Source organism: Bombus pyrosoma, linkage group LG8 (assembly GCF_014825855.1).
Source record: "Bombus pyrosoma isolate SC7728 linkage group LG8, ASM1482585v1, whole genome shotgun sequence".
NCBI lineage: Eukaryota > Metazoa > Arthropoda > Insecta > Hymenoptera > Apidae > Bombus > Bombus pyrosoma.
In genome coordinates, this window is record NC_057777.1 from 11,032,277 (window position 1) to 11,048,872 (window position 16,596).

At 39.5% G+C, this 16,596-nt stretch overlaps 1 protein-coding gene and 1 non-coding gene across 2 annotated transcripts in view; both read right to left on the reverse strand.

The window, feature by feature from the left end:
• Positions 1-16,596, reverse strand: part of LOC122569948 — a 383,055-nt gene that overhangs the window by 40,547 nt on the left and 325,912 nt on the right. The gene's annotated exons all lie outside the window — the stretch shown is intronic.
• Positions 650-768, reverse strand: LOC122570451. Its single transcript, XR_006317816.1, has one exon. It is a non-coding gene; the product is annotated as a 5S ribosomal RNA (ribosomal RNA).

Consider the following 16,596-nt stretch of genomic DNA (forward strand, 5'->3'; position numbering starts at 1 on the left):
GCGTTATCATAGAAAGAAACTGGATCTGATTAGGAAAAGAAAACCGAGCTGTTTATGTTTCTTTTATCCAAAAACTTTTACAACGGCCAGAACGTACAGTAATTAGTATGGTTTCACGTTCTTTGTCTTTTTAAAGTGAAAGTAATTATTCACCCAAACCACGAATGGCATAATGGATTAGACGCATGTAATGAATATTGGGTATCAAGTTCGCTATATGTTAACAAATTTATTATGTCGTCATCCGTGAAATAAAAATTGGGATAAATATAAATAGCCGTTTTGTACGAACGGCGACAATAAAGTGTCGAAAGTAAACACTACTGCAGGAATCAGTGCAATAGATGCATAGATAATTAATGCGTTAAATCTGTTGTGCAGTTCATGAAGTATAGCACACAGTACTGGTGTATAATGTACACGAAATTACACTTACGTGCTAGACAACAATTTATAAGTAATGCGTGATTCAGCAATAGTCTATTGACCTTCAAACAAGCGTACTTAGATGTATAACCAAAAGCGTGGAGAAAGCTGCGAATAACCACGACATTGACATACGCGGTAATACTAAAAGTATATTTTTAACACGACGTACATGACAATAAATTATTAAGGAAAATAGGAAGAATTGGAAAAAATTAAAAAAAGCCAACACCACACGGAGTTCCCAAGCGGTCACCCATCTAAGTACTATCCGTGCCCTACGTTGTTTAACTTTCGTGATCGGACGAGAACGAGTGCACTCAACGTGGTATGAGAGTTGGCTGAAATAAGCAGTTTTGTTATTTGCTCTTACTGTCATTAAAAAAACAGATGTGTATAAAAATGAGAATGATATAATGTATGGTAATAGTCGTGTAATATTAAAACATTTCTTTTTTTTCGATGCTTATATTATTAATATATTATAGATTATTAAAAATAGATTATTAAAGAAAGCAAAAAAAAAAAATTGGAAAAATAAAAAAACCAATACCACACGGAGTTCCCAGGCGGTCAACCAACTAAGTACTATCCGTGCCCAGCGTTGCTTAACTTTCGTGATCAAACGAAAACGAGTGCTTTTTTAATTTTAATTATAACGTTTATTGCCCAAAGAAATACATATTTTGTATATAAGGCCTCAAATTCTTACTGTATCGAATGCTTTTTCGAGGCAAGCGGCTACTCGTTGCTTTGCATTGAGAGCCCATCAGATGTCTGACGTTAGTTTATTTATTGCGTGGACTGTGGAATGTTTGTGTCGGAAGCCGATTTGATTTTCTGGGATTACGTTGTTTTTTGTGCAAAAGGAGACTAGGGGATTGTTTATGACTATTTCAAATACTTTGCTTATGTTGGGTAGGCTTATAGGTCGCAGGTTTGATTTTATCTTTGTTTACTGTGTCTTCTTTTTTTATATTGTACTCGCCTGGTCAGTGCGGCTCAATGCATTTTACGCATCGATAATTAAAGTTACAGTTTTGTGAGGTATGACATGACACAACGCATTTGTGACATTGCGTTATGTATTTTTTTCTGATTTTCGCCATTTTATCCTAAAATAATTCAGACGGCTAATTTTTAGTCAGTTACTAATATTGCTTTGAGGGAATACTTGGACTATGTAGATTGGGAGCAATCGCAACGTATTGCTCCCAAGTTTATTGATTTTTTGTTGAGATGTGTGAAACTTTTGACATCGAACATGTTATTAAATAGGTATTGGGGTTTGATATTTAATTGATCCAAATAGATTCAGTTTTTACGTTCTGTATTTCACCACCATGTACAGCCATATGAACACACCGGATACACTTAGATAATTAACACGTGGTCGACGCCTAAGATAAAAGAGCGTCGTTAGAAGTTGTACCAACTTAGCTTGTAGGAACTAGTGGTCATACCAACTTAACATTTCCTCAACAGTACATCTGTAATGATCGCCCTTAGTATCCGAGATATTTGCAAATAACTATCGATAGTACTATAGTGTAGCCAGCCTATAGTTGTGTGTCTGAAGCAGTGTATGGGTCAGTATTAGTTGCCCAAATCCACAACAAATCTATCTCTTATCTTCTGTTTATAGTATATATAAACGAGAATTGCAATTAAATGTAAAGCAATTAAATGTAAATGTCATCAATGTATTGCGTTTGGGTTAGTCTTTTTAATAGCTTGCTTGAAATAACAACAAGTTAATTATACAAATACTGAACGAATTTATAATTGATATTATTTTTCGAAATAGAACAATTATTATTTTATGTCGATCATTTCGCTTGTAACCTAGAAGTGCACTCAAAGTTCTCACATTTATCTCCTTTCTAACCCGTCTTTTGTAACTATTGCGGCACTTAGATACGTTTGGTATCCGTTGGATAAACACTTCTCAAGCTAGCCGAAGGCGCGGCCCCTTTCTTCCACAGTAGTTACATGATAATAATTTTATTTGCCCTAAAGTGAAGTTTGCGCGCATTCAAGCTCAGACATTGGAGAAGTCGTTATATAGTAACAGATATCGTTTGTCGATTCGCGTATAAATATATCGAAAACTAAATTGACGTGATAATCACGAGACTATCAATTTATATTATTNTTAAATATAATTATTATGTACGTCTTTCAAATTTATATATTTGAAATTAGAAGTATTTTAAAAAATAAAGGACAAAATAAAGGATTCTGTTACGTTGAGCAACATAATCGAGCTTAACACTAGGTTTACGGGCTTTTCGTATATACCTATCTCCACAAGCACCCGTCAAATTGACGGGTAAACGAAAATACACATTTTTATATATATATTCCCTTATGTAATTGGATAAATAACGATATGACACGTACCCAGTCCTCTTGAATCCGATCGATGAGATTCTGCTGATCAGGATCTTCCCTATAGTGGATGATGAACGCTTGAAAACCGCCAGTGGCTTGTGATTTTATCTGTACACCAAATCAACATATTAATTCTATGTTTAGCAATAAATTACAATCGATAAAATGAATCCAAACACGATATGAACCATATGTTAAATCTTCGGTTAATTTGTACCATATCAAAATTTTTAGGAGAATTAAACCTTTTTATCCTTCTTTTTACTGACTTATGTGAATAATCATTTGTGCATTCCTTTGTGAGAATAGAAATTTCGTATGAATTTCGTATGAATTATCGAATACGAATATGTGCGATAGGCAGAATTTCAACTGTTACAGGTAGAACGTGCACTTGAAATTAACATAGGAACGGCGAGTACATGAACTCAAAACCCAAACTTTGCGTGTATGTGGTTAGTACGTTCTGTAGTACCAAAACGAAACTTATTTTTGGAGAATTATTTAAATTGATAGCAACGCCAAAAATGTTCACCGTAAATTAAACATTCAAATATTAATGAAATGCCACAACTAGGGAAAACTGTTATTAATTGCAGAAGTTGTTTTTTGAGCTATATATTTATGTCCTTGCTTTTTCCTGTTATCGGTATTCATTTTTACACATTGGTTACAACAATGTCATTTACACTAGTCATAGTAATATTATTTGTAGAAATTACATGAATTTTTAATACCAAATGTATTTTTTCTTGCATCATTATATAAACGATAACTATCAATTCTTTGTGTAATTACAATTTATATAGCGAAAGTTTATATAGATTTGTAATTATTGTAAATATTACAAACAACCGTGCTTATTAATACAAAAAATATGAAATAGATAATTGCGAACTGAAGTTAAACCGCAATCTGAGAAATAATAATTATTGATAGTTCCGTAGATACCAATTTATTAATTGAAACACTGCACCATTGTATTATCATTTTCGAATTCTCTATACTCGAGAGCACAGGAGCTGCAGCTTAGCTTCGATTATCGATATTTTATAAATTATATCAATATTCTGTGACTGAAATTGTTTTAAAGGCATTCGAGTCGAAAGGCTTTACCGTAAAATAAAAACACCTACACTGCTGCTCATAAATATGTGGACACCTGGATTTGATTGTTAATGTATGTCGAGTCATAAAAATCGCTGGTATAGTTCCGAAAGCTATTAAAACTCTCGCTATTCTTGATATAAAATTTCCGAAAAATTTCCATAATTTCCATATCGCGCGTAATTTTCCTATAATGAACGACGTAATATTAGGAATCGACTTCCTATGAGCCGAAACGGTCGAATTGCTCTGTTACGTCAAGCAACACTCTACCTAGATCAGGCCACACACCGCGGGCAAGATGGCAACCAGATATCCGCACGTCCTTACGGCATAGCCTCAATAGTCTTAAGGACCTATCATAAATCTCAGGCATTTTCTAGCTAAAGTCCTTCAGATCGTACAAAACATCTCTTTACTGACTCGTTTCCAAATCTTATTGTTTACTAGGGGAAGACACGCGAAAGTTAGTTTTTCTCATGTACGGTACTTCACACTAGCAACTATCTATCGAGGGCGGCTAAGACCCTTCCTAGTCCATCAACCTTCTTTTATCCAATCAGAAGCAAGTCTACTGCCCTTACTTTCCTAACCAAAATTGTCATCAACAAATCCGATGGTCCCTTGCGTTAGACACACCCATCACTAGCTTTTCTCCGACACAGCATCGTCACTTTGCTTTACTTATTCTTCACTGTTAGAGTAGTCAACATGTCATTACCGGGTTTCTATCCTTAAATCAATCACTTACTTAACTTATACATCCGCATCAGTGTAACTATCTTCTTTATAAAGTTGTTGGAATAAACATTAATTTATACCTGTTAATTCAGTGTAAATTCAGTTGAATCACCCCTATTGTCGTAACAGAAATCAGGGGATCGATCATTTAGTGGCGTCGATTATCTAATCGTAACGGGAATTTACGACTCCCGTTGACGCGCCTTCTCGCGATCGCGTCTCTCTGCGAATGGTCGAATAAACAGCTCTTCCATAACGAATAGTACCGATCCTACTGATAGACAATCTAGATTAGATAGTAGATGGGTAGCCATTCGATTAGGTCAATAACATTCGTGAAGTGGGCTAATCATGCACCGTATGATGCAAATCGACGTACACGAGTGTTTACTATACCAACACGTATGCGTAAACAGATACGTCGAAATAGTATACATCAGCTTGCGCATGTTCCGCCTCAAATTAGAGATATCCTGTCCGTGTGAGAAACATTTATAAACTAAACTCAAAAAACCGAAATATGTCACGTTTTGGCATAGACGCGCTGGACGAAGACGTAGGAACTGAAGTACTTAGCCAGGAACTGATACCGTTCACTGTTCTTCGTCCAAAGAACATCCTGCACCCGTGGATCGTGTTACTGAGATAATGGACGTTGTTCATCTGGAGCGGTTGAATGAAGGGGAGAAACATTACGTCTCACATTGTTACATAACATAGAAGAACGCTTACGGAGATATAAACTACCCGGTGCTCGTTTATCATATATGTATAAAATCTCATACAAAATTCCGACGGTAGATGATATTCCCGTCAATATGACGCAGTAACGTTTCCTGTCGATATATAAAGGTGAACTTACACTGTTTCTCTTTGAAGGAACGAGAGTGATAAGTAGTGAAAGAACTTGAAGACGACGTAATTGCACCTTCGCAGTCACCATACAACTCGATTGCGTGAATCATTCCTAAAGAAATGAGGAACAGTCCTTTTGAATATACCTGGACTACCAAGCAGGATGATTGATTTTCGTGGATAAAAAAAGACTTCAGATCACGTGTCCAGGCAGAAGAGACGCTAAAACTCTGAAGGAAGTGGGTATAGTACACCTTCTACCTCTCGGTATAGCGCTGTCTAAGACTACATTGTCCTTATATCAATAAGGATATATGAGCGTAGAGAAAGATTTGACACATTGAATGAAACAATATTAATCTTGAAAATAAAAAGAATTGATAAAATAACTCCACCTTCGCTATCAACAATATTTAATGCGGGAAACGATGGAATATCTGTGGGGAATGCATGGGATGAGTATCCTATAGAGTTATAGGATACTAAACAAAAAATAACAGAGATCGAAACGCATTGACGACAAGATCAATAAAATTTTAATTTAATAATAACTATCTGACTACAGGGTTTGGCGCTGAAATGTTCGTAAAGATGCTATTGCTGTTATAGTAGAATCCGAGAAAGTGTACCGTATACCTCTCGGGACTCTGTTATTACAAGAAAAGCAAGAACGCGAGGAGAGAAGTAAGGAATACGATAGCGAAAGGACATTGTGTAATAAGAGCGTCGGTGTAGCAGAAGCAGAATCGAGAGGTTCTCAAAACTGTGAAGTTTCCAACGGAGAACAACTACCAACGGAGAACCCCATAATCCCCTTACCAGGCGCAAATTCCAAGCAGATCGGATGGAGCGAAAAATCATTAAAAAAGCAACAGTCCACTGCGAAGTCCTGTTCATATTGTTAACTAATCAACGCGCTGAAAAGAACTCGTGCAGGAAAACAACATATTCTCTCGTGCACGGTTAAAGTAAAAGCGCAGCAAAGAAAAAGTCATCGAATATTTCCTCTGCGACCAGAACATCTTGGAAAAGCTGTACCAGTCTCCTAACCCCAACCTTTTTTTCCCTTCATGTGGAGAAATCTTCGTGAACGCTCTGCTGCTGCTAATAATCGGCAACAGCAGAGTAGTGTCGAACTCTTACCAACTAAAACTCCTTCCTACACGTGTGACAGGAGTGCTCCGGGGACCTCTTACGAATCGCTGCACCCATCCGCCGCGGTCCTTTGATTGAGCCAGTCCTCAACTTCCCCTAACTATTGAATTTGGCGCTAGAGGGGGCCATTGCCCCTACTGCCATCCCCCTTCTTGTCGTGGCCCGTTGGGACGGCGGTGAAGCGGCTCTGGGCCGCCTGACCTCCATCACTCTCCGTCGCGTTACCCTACAAGGGTGAGAATTTTTCTCTCTCTCCCTCTCTGCCCGCTCCTTTACGAGCATAACTTGCTCGCAGAAGAAGCGAACAGCTTCGTACTCCTGTGGCCCGTTCAGCATCGCTTCCACGACCGCCGAAGGGGCCAATCTCTCACCTATGACGAGACGCAGAGTGTAGCGGAGTAGCTCCCACGCCAGACAGAATTCCAGCATGTGCCACGCCCTGTTCCTGCCCTCTCCGTCCTAACCCCAACCTAGTTTAACCCAACCCCAATCTAACCTCAACGCCAGAAAAACGCCAGCAAAAGGCCGCAGCCACAGAACAATGTACCGCGAAAGATACGCCATCTCCACAGTGTCCGAATGTTAGCTATTACCTCCTTCCGCAACGGGCAACGCACCCCAAACGACCACGAAACCGCAAGGGATGACGATGCCGAAGCAGAAGATTGAGATCCAGACATAGCCACAGATAAGATAAAGATACTGATATAGAGGGCTTCAATAGACCCAGTACCATGACCGCAATAACACAGGCGGACCACAAGGAAATCCCTGTAATCGATCTCTATCTGAATATGTTCGGAATTTTAATCTCATGGATGCGCCAGTGAAGAATCCAACGCCAGTTTTAGCGATATTTTCATCACCAGACCGGGTGCTCAACTGCACAATGACCTTTTTCTTTCTTTTTTTGCGCGCGAGGAGGGGAAAATGCTATTACGCATGCATAGTGACCCGTGTCACCAGGTTATGTGGAACTCGGTCAGATGACATGGCCATATCCACTAAAAACCCTTCCTCATTCCCCTGTGTGACGGTACTCAAGGTTCCAACCCGGAACAGTCATTGGACAATACTTCGGGTTGGCCTCTACACACGTACCCTTTCTCAATCTATCTTCACCGGTCTCTTCTTCTCCTCCTTCCTCCCGTTCTTCTTACAGTAACCTCCACCTCCCTCTCTTTGTTTTGCCGGTGCTTCATGACAGTGGTACAAAATAAAATAAACCTCTTCCACGTAAGTTCTTCCGCCGTCATCTTCTCCACGATCCTATTTTCTAACGTCCATTCTTCACCTAATTCGCCGTTTTCTCAACTACCCATCTGGAGCACCTAAACAGCTCGTGCTCAGCATCATCCAGTACATCTCCACAATCCCAACAACTGGTATGTGTTTCTTTCCCGATTCTATGACAGTACCAATTAAAGATACCGTGCCCCGTAAGGATCTGTATCACAAAGAGGCCCATATCGGCGGACCATACAGGACCACCGATTCCCAGATACCGTAATACAGCCTTCTTACTACATCCGTCGGTCCATTTACGTTCGGCACCAGAAACCTCTCCGCTTTGTTACACAATTGTTCAAGGTGGGGGAGTACTCCAGAGCATTGTCCAGAAGTACTCCTAAGTACTTAACCGTACAGCTAGTAGCGATCCCCCCCCTCCACGTCAAAAGCAAAATTTGTCAGAATCCTCTTCTTCGTCAACAAAATCACTTCCGTCTTTTTGCGCGCCAAATGCAGCCCGCCGTCTCTACACCATCCAGTGACCATTCCCATGACCGCCCGGATGTCCTGGGACCCCCCGGCCTCGAGTAATACCGCCAGATCGTCAGCGAACACCACTGCTTCCGTATCCTTAACATGGTCCAGCGTATCCAGTAGTACGTCATACACAAGATTCTGCAGTAGCGGTCCTAAAACTGACCCCTGCAGAACCCTCGCGTACATGTTCCTCCTTACAACGCCGTCCCGACAGTAGGCCACGATTTTCCTGCCGGCCAGGTAACCTCTGATCAGCTCCTGCAGTCGTCCTGGTAGCTGTCTTCTCCTAATCTTCTCGATGACTTTTCTCCAACTCGAGGTACTGAAGACGTTCTTAACACCCAAGGCGACCAGAACGCACACCAGACCCTTCCTCCTACATTCTTCAGCAACCGCGACCGTCCTGTCCACGGCATCCAACGTTCCGCTTCTCCTCCTGAAGTCATACCGTTCCCTGTGGCAGGGATCTCTCCCTATACTCCTCTCTATCAGCATCTTACACGTATGCTCCCAGACTTTGCTCAACGCCGGCAATATGCTGTTTAGTCTGTACGACGATGACAGCGACAGATCCCCGGCTGGCTTGGGTATAAGGACCACCCTTGCCACCTTCCATACCGCCGGTATACGTCCTGCCTTATTTATCTCATTGAGCACGTCCAGGAGCATACCTGTCCGTCTTCCCGCGACGATCCTGACAATCCCTTCTGGGATCCCGCCCACACCTACGGCTTTCCTGGGATCACACTTCCCGACGGCTATCTTCAGGCCCTCCTCACAGATGTCTAGATCCAATCCCCCGTTGGCTGTCTCAGGCGGGATCTGCAGTTCTTGTTGCACCCCCCAACACGGTTCCTGTTTGGTGACAAAAAGGTCTCCCATAATTCCCGCCATCCTGTCCCTCCCGAAGGGCTCAGCTGGTGTTTACAGCATCATTTTAGCTCCTACTACACGGTACGGCCTACCCCACGGATCCTGGTCCAGGGTAGCACAGAATCCCTTCCCACACTTCTCTTTACTGAGTTCGATCGCCTTCTTCAAACGCCTCCTCGCCTCCTTATATGCAGCTACCAGGTCTCCTGCATCATCTCTTCGGGCCACTAACGCCCGCTGCGCTCTTCTTCTATTCCTCCAGGTCATGCTCCTTAACACTCTCAATTCACTATTCCACCAATATTTGGTGTTTCTTCTTACGCACGACGGAAAAATTTTCCTAAAATCCTCGGCACACGAACGTTCCAGAGTCTTCTGCAATCGCTCGCCACATGCCGTCTCGTCAGTATTCAATTAAAATTTGCGTCAAATTTGCTTAAAAAACTATCTACATCCATATTCTTAATATGGATGTCATATATTTAAAATTTCCTCTAGTCACCCGATTAAAATTACTCCTAAATATATGTAATAAATAATAATGATGGGAGGCTGAGTACCAATCCATTACTGTACTCCTCTTCCAACTCAGCCTCATTCGTCAATTTACACTTAAAACGTCTGTGAAACTAGTCCTTCCGTTCCTCACAAAGGAATATTTTCCCGCCGTCTTGATCGGCATTAGTTCATTCCTGACAGACATATCCAGCAGGTACGTTCCCCTCGACTCCGTCTTATTGCCACCCCAGGCCGAAGATTTCGCGTTGAAGTCACCAGCCACCATCAACGCTGGAGCTCTTTTCCTACCATTCCTTATCATTTCTTCGAGCTCCCTCACATAGGTGTCAAAACCTGGCTATTCGTATTAGAGGAACAATACACTAACACAAAATATATTATGGACCCTAACGCCGACCATCCTTACTAACCAGGGTCTCGCTCGCGGCATGTCTACCATTAAACAGACCGACCCAAACAGATGAATCCCCGCCCTCATCATTATACCAATAAGGCATCTGCCTATAGGACTCAGAGATGAACACCATGTCCACCCTGTTTTCACACGCATACTGCATCATCAAGTCCTGAGCTACACCTGTTTAAATTTATTTGTAGAGCTTTTATCTTTATCCGCGGCTATTTTCTCTAAAACCCTGACGCACCATCGGGCACGCCAGCGACCCTGTTACATGCTTCGCATTAATTCCGTCATACCTCGAGCACATCGCGCACTTCGGTTCCTTATTGCAGTGTTTCATAAAGTGCTCCACGTTACCGCACCTCCTACATAATTCCCTACCAGGGCATACCGTCATACACCTCTCCGCCATATGCCCCAGCATGTGACATTTATAACACTGCTGAACGTCTGCAAGCAACCTAGCCGATGCGATAGTCAGCCCTGTTTTTATCCTCATATCCCTCTCTTCGCGTGGCATCCCACTGTCCGGAAGAACCACCACAGCCACCTGGGTGCCCCACGGTGCCCCGTGGAGAATAGAAATACGGTGGAGTATGGAGAGGGTGAGAGAGGGAAGGAGAATGAAGAGCTAAAGGCCATAGTAAGAAACAGAAACTAAAGAGGGAGAGAAAGCAATATTGAATACTGAAGAGGGACCGAGTAGAAGGAAGAACAATATGACGAAGAGAGAGATAGAGACAGAGAGAATGAGAGCAAAGGAAAGATTTATGGAGAATGATAGGTGTTATCAGTGCTACGTGATATGTAAATGTAGAAATCTTAGATTGGACTGTAGGCAGAGTGTATAGAGTATGAATGAAAGTGTAGGTGGAGAGGAATGAACGGAGAGAGCGAGAGTGTGGCAAGTAAGCGTAGGAAATAAGAGAAATATGTAAAACCAGAAGGTTGTCCTAAGCCAGTAGGCGAGAACTGTGTATAATAAATAATCTATGCACCTATTTATGCATATAATAAAGAAGGGTTGTATTTGTACATCGAATAAAAAAAAAAAAAAATAAAACAGTCATCCAGAGACAACTCATAAATTATGGAGGCCAAAAAACCAATTATTGGAATTTTCATCTGTCTATTTGTTTGTCTGTCTGTATTCGCGTCATGTAAAAACTACTGAACAAACGTTAATGGAGTTTTCTCCACCCGTTTTCTAGAAGCTGAGAAACAGCCTGACATGTAAATTATATGCGCTCGCATGTTTGGTAGAGGTCAAGGAACAATAGTTGTTCTAAAATCTTTTTATGATTTAATACTTTTTATTATTTAACTGTTAATATAAAAAATATGTGAGTATTTAACTTATAAAGATTCATTCGCTTTTGAATTGTTGCTTATATTTAACAATCCAGGCGAACGAAGTTTGCGGGCGAAATCTAGTGAATAGTAAGTATTGTTAAGAAATGCTAAGTTGGTATGATCTCTAGTTCCTACAAGCTATGTTGGCACGACTTCTAACGACGCTCTTTTATCTTAGGAGTCGACCACGTGTTAATTATCTAAGTGTATTCGATGTGTTCAGACGTTTTGTACGAGCTGGCGAAATATAGAAAGTAAAATAGTATCTGTGTGAATCTATTAAATATCAACACCAAACCTATATTTAATAACACAAATAACATATTATTAGAAATCGTAAAAAATAAAGATATGAAAGATATACTTACACTTTATCGACGTACAGGTCTATCGTCGAAAAACGTCTTCTTCATTGATCAATCCCAGATATTTTTGTTTACTCCTTGTGCTACATTTAATGTCTAGCCAGAGACAATGACCGAAGCTGGCACTCCTTCGCTTGGTAGAAATCCATTGACTGTCCGGAATGCTATGAATTTACCAAGCCATTCAATAATTACCAGCTGGTCCTCGTCTGTAATACTAATTGTTACGTTCTAACTTTAGCCTTAGTATCAAGGAGCTCGGTAAGTACGTGGGCCACAACGGAGGAGGACCACAATAGGAGTAGAGGAGGTGGGGACACATAGCAACGTTGCAAAATTTCCCTCAGGTCTGACTGTTCGGCCAGCAAATCGAATTTCGTAACATGTGTTCTTGAAAATGAGAAACATGAGTTTGTGAAAACTTTAATTAAATTGTCTTCGTTTCTTTTGCTGGGACAAACAGCAGATGGAAATTTTATACAAGCACATTATTGTGAAAAACACGTGAAGTAAATTGCACAAATATAATATCCACGATCCTGTGATATTTAAAATATAATCAAAAAGTACAACAAGACATGAATTAATGATTGTTATATTAGTTAATGAGTTATTTTCAAAAGTCGGGAAGGAAAATTTATCTCTAGCAACTTAAGTTGGATTTGTAAAGAATGAATATGGAGACAAATCAAATAGCAATCTGCTAAAATCATCGATAAGAGGAAGCGATGGAAGGATATTTCATAGACGCAAAGATATTTGAAAATAAAAAATTATTATTTGCTAAATTTTGGCTTTGTTGCTTTTAAATGCAACTGAACACTTCTACACAGTATTGCACAATGTATGCGTATTAAACATATATTTTGTATAATATACATATAAGATCGTTAATGACGTGGTAATTCGAGGATCGATTCTGAAGTCTGAAAATCGAGTTTATTGTGAAAATACTTAAATGAAATACAGGAGTAAATAACAACTAATAATTAACAACAATTAATAACAGCAATAATAAAATAAACAACAGTCAATTAATAACAGTAAACAATAAATAACAAGTTTGTCTACCTGAAAATCGAGAATCGATTTTCAACGTCCTGAGCTACCGATATTTCTCCGTCAATCTTTAATGTTTTAAATAATTACTCTTTCTTCTATGGTCTTGTCTATCTCTGATGTTGCTCTCTGTCCGTCCGTTTGGGAAATGAGCGTCTATCAAAATGGCTGCCCGTAAAACAAAGAAAGTCGTTCTGTCCGTGAAACAAAGAAAGTTGTGCTGTCCGTGAAACAGGAAAAGTCCCTATCACCCTAGAACTCTAGGGAGTTTACGTACATATACAATATATTTTATGCGATACAGCTAAAACATCACGTTGACGTAGAAAGATCTTTGTCTTCTATCTGTTTTATTGTGAATTATTGTTAAGTCTGTCTTCTCAATGTGTTTCAAGCTGCGAAGCCAAGGCAAGAACCACATTGGAGGAATTGTTACCCTTGTGTTTGCAAAACAACTTCGATGTTATAGTGAAAAGATATTCATTCTAGTTTTAGCTCAAAAATGGAATAATGTGATTAGGGAGCAACCACAAAAATGCAAGTGTTATAAATAATTCTGTGGACCGAACGAGAGACAATAGAGAAACCTAATTCAGTCAAACTGTGAAAAGTGTCTTTAACTTGCTACGTAAAGAAGAAAGTTTGCCTAAAACAAATTACTTTCTTTCTTTAAAGCCTTACAAAGCACAGGCAGCAACGCCTCGAAAAGAGTATGATACCCTACCAAATTTTAATATATTTTGTAAACGATTGACTCTACCCACGCAAGTTAATCATCTATCAGAATCGATAGGAGTCAACAGTCTCAAACAATTCAAACTAAAGTAATAAGTTTGAAGCAATCACGCGGTTTAAATACCAACTTTTCCACAGTGGAGAATATTAATAGTCGCACAATGTACAATGCTCCATTATTTCACACAAAAATGCACTTCAACGTTATAAATTTGTAGTTGGCTGCGGTTGACAGTTACAATGACAGACATTTTTTTTGTACAATATTAAATCCTCTTTGAAAACATTGCATAAAAAAATATTTGTTACAATTAAACTGTAATGTGATAGAATAAAATTTATTCTTATTGATTTGCTATTTCATTCATGGAGATATATTTATGTGTAATTTATACAATCAGGGACAAGCCATGCGGCTTGTTTACACAAAAATATAAATATTAATTTCAATTATTCATTAAGTGCTATATGTACACATATGTAAGGATATAAGGATTACAAAGATGATAAGAATAATAGTAAATAAAACTTAGGTACACAAATGTGCCGATAACATAAATGTGCCTTCATTATAAATATGTGATACATACACGTATGTGATCAAACCTCCTTGATGACTGTATATGCGGAGTTCGTTGTATAAAATATGTATAAAATAATCCAGTTTCGGATCGACTTATAGATATTTTCAATTGGAGCACAGGTATTATCACAATTTTAATACAAGGGAGTGAGAACAGCCGAAGTATAAATAATATATACTAACAAATATTTTGTTGATTATGCTAAGCATCTGAAACTTTTAAAATTATTACCTTTTTCACAATACAGAATCAAATATCGCTTGTCCCTTATTTAAGAATTTCTGCGTTATAAATTAGGAATATGTAATTCCTGTACTGTATCGATAAAAAATAAAAAGGACTACAACTGCAGCTAGTAAAATTATTTTTCAGACATCAAGAAAGGAAAAGGCAGCAAAAGCTGTTCAGAGAAAACAATAATAAGAAATACGAAATAAATTCCTCTAAATATGAAGGAAGATGCCAAGATACATCTCTTTTTCAAAGATAAATATCTCAGACATAATTGCTTTGATGAGTTGCTCTCACCATCGGTGAGAGGAATGGAATGAGGTTGAAAGGAATGATTATCCGCAAATTGTACTTACTTTTCCAACGTCTACAGTCATCCTGGTCGTTCGATTTTTGTTCCTTTAGAAGCAGTGGTCCAGATCACGTGCATATTAGATTTAGGCTTGCACGATTTCAAGTACCTGTAGTCTGTCTCTGCTAGGATATTTGACTTGTAGGGCATCCGCTGATTCTCGCCATTACGTTTAACTACACCGTGGTTAACCGCTCAAGAGTAACTCCCTACCTTCTACCTTCTACTCGTTAGAATCTCTCTGTATATCTCTAGTAATCCGATTTAGAGTGTTTCACAGAGTCCCTCGAATATCAGAACATCAGCTTGTCAACGATGCTAGTGTCTACAATTCTATCCTGTGTACCCGAAATGCTGCAGTAGTAGGAAAAATGCTGCACTAATAAGAAAAATACCTCAATATCGTCCCACGTATTGTTTATGTATGTAGTTAACTGTTATTTCTACATTTATTGTAGCAAGTGTCCGTGTATAATAAACAGGTATAAACAGTCGAACGTATTTAAGGATGTGTGGCGGCACTCGACAATACAAATACCGCCACTCGACACTAACTACCAACGGACGACGGCAGCCCAGTGGTTAGCGCCTTGCCCTGGCAGTAATTCGGAAGAGGCCCCGGGACACTCCTAACAAACGTCGGGATGGACACCGTGGGGTTTTGATCGGTTTGAGTTCGACACTACCCCGTCGCCTTCCAGGGGGTGGCGGGGTGTCCGCGAGGATTTCCCCACGTAAAAAAAAGGTGGTTAGAGCCTTAGGTTACGAACGTTCGAATCCCGGCGACCGAAGTCCGACTTTTCTTCCACGATTCTTAAATAGGAAGAAAATACTGCAGTACCCCAGCAAGCGACATCTACAGCCAGCAGCTACTATTATCACGGACAACACATACACCATCTCAGATGTATTAAGAAAAATGTTAGTCTATTTTTATTTCTACCAATAATTGGTAGAAATAAATAATAATTGGTTGGTATTCTGCCAACTGCACGAATACATTCGTTCCTTACGTTACTATATATGCTATGAATTTTAGTTCTCAAGTTAGAGGTAATTAAAGACTGTCTGTGACGTAATTCCATCTTACACGTTAATAGAAAATTATCGTTAATGCCTCGACTGCAAACTTGCGTATAGATTACGTTCTAACCCAACGTGTTCGTTTGATTTTTTTTCCACTTTTAATGTGCTTTTAATACTGCTTCGTCAGTGGACAAAACGAAAGATAACATCCTAGATTTCGTATCAGGTTCGTCTATGCTGTCAACCCTAGAGGCTGCTGGTTTGTTTACGAACAAGTTTCAACTACAATCTCTTGTGGCTCCTTGATCTCGTATCAGGTTCGTCCGCACGTGATTTTGTCCTAGAGCCTTCCTGATTTCGCATCAGATTCGTCCTCGGAAACAATAATCCTAGCGAATCCTTAATTTTGTATCACGTCCGTCCATGCACTTGATAACGCATTTGCAATTATGTTATATAAAACAACCCTCGCCAGCCTCTCATGCTGCTCGCAGGGTGGATGAACGATGTTTTGCAGTAACGCTTCCCTTACAAAATTTTCTTTATGATACAATATGTTATAGTATGTTATATACTCATATAATATGTTGGAAAACCATGACATTTACTAATTTCATACAAAATAGGATACTTGACCCAGACTATCAAAATAAC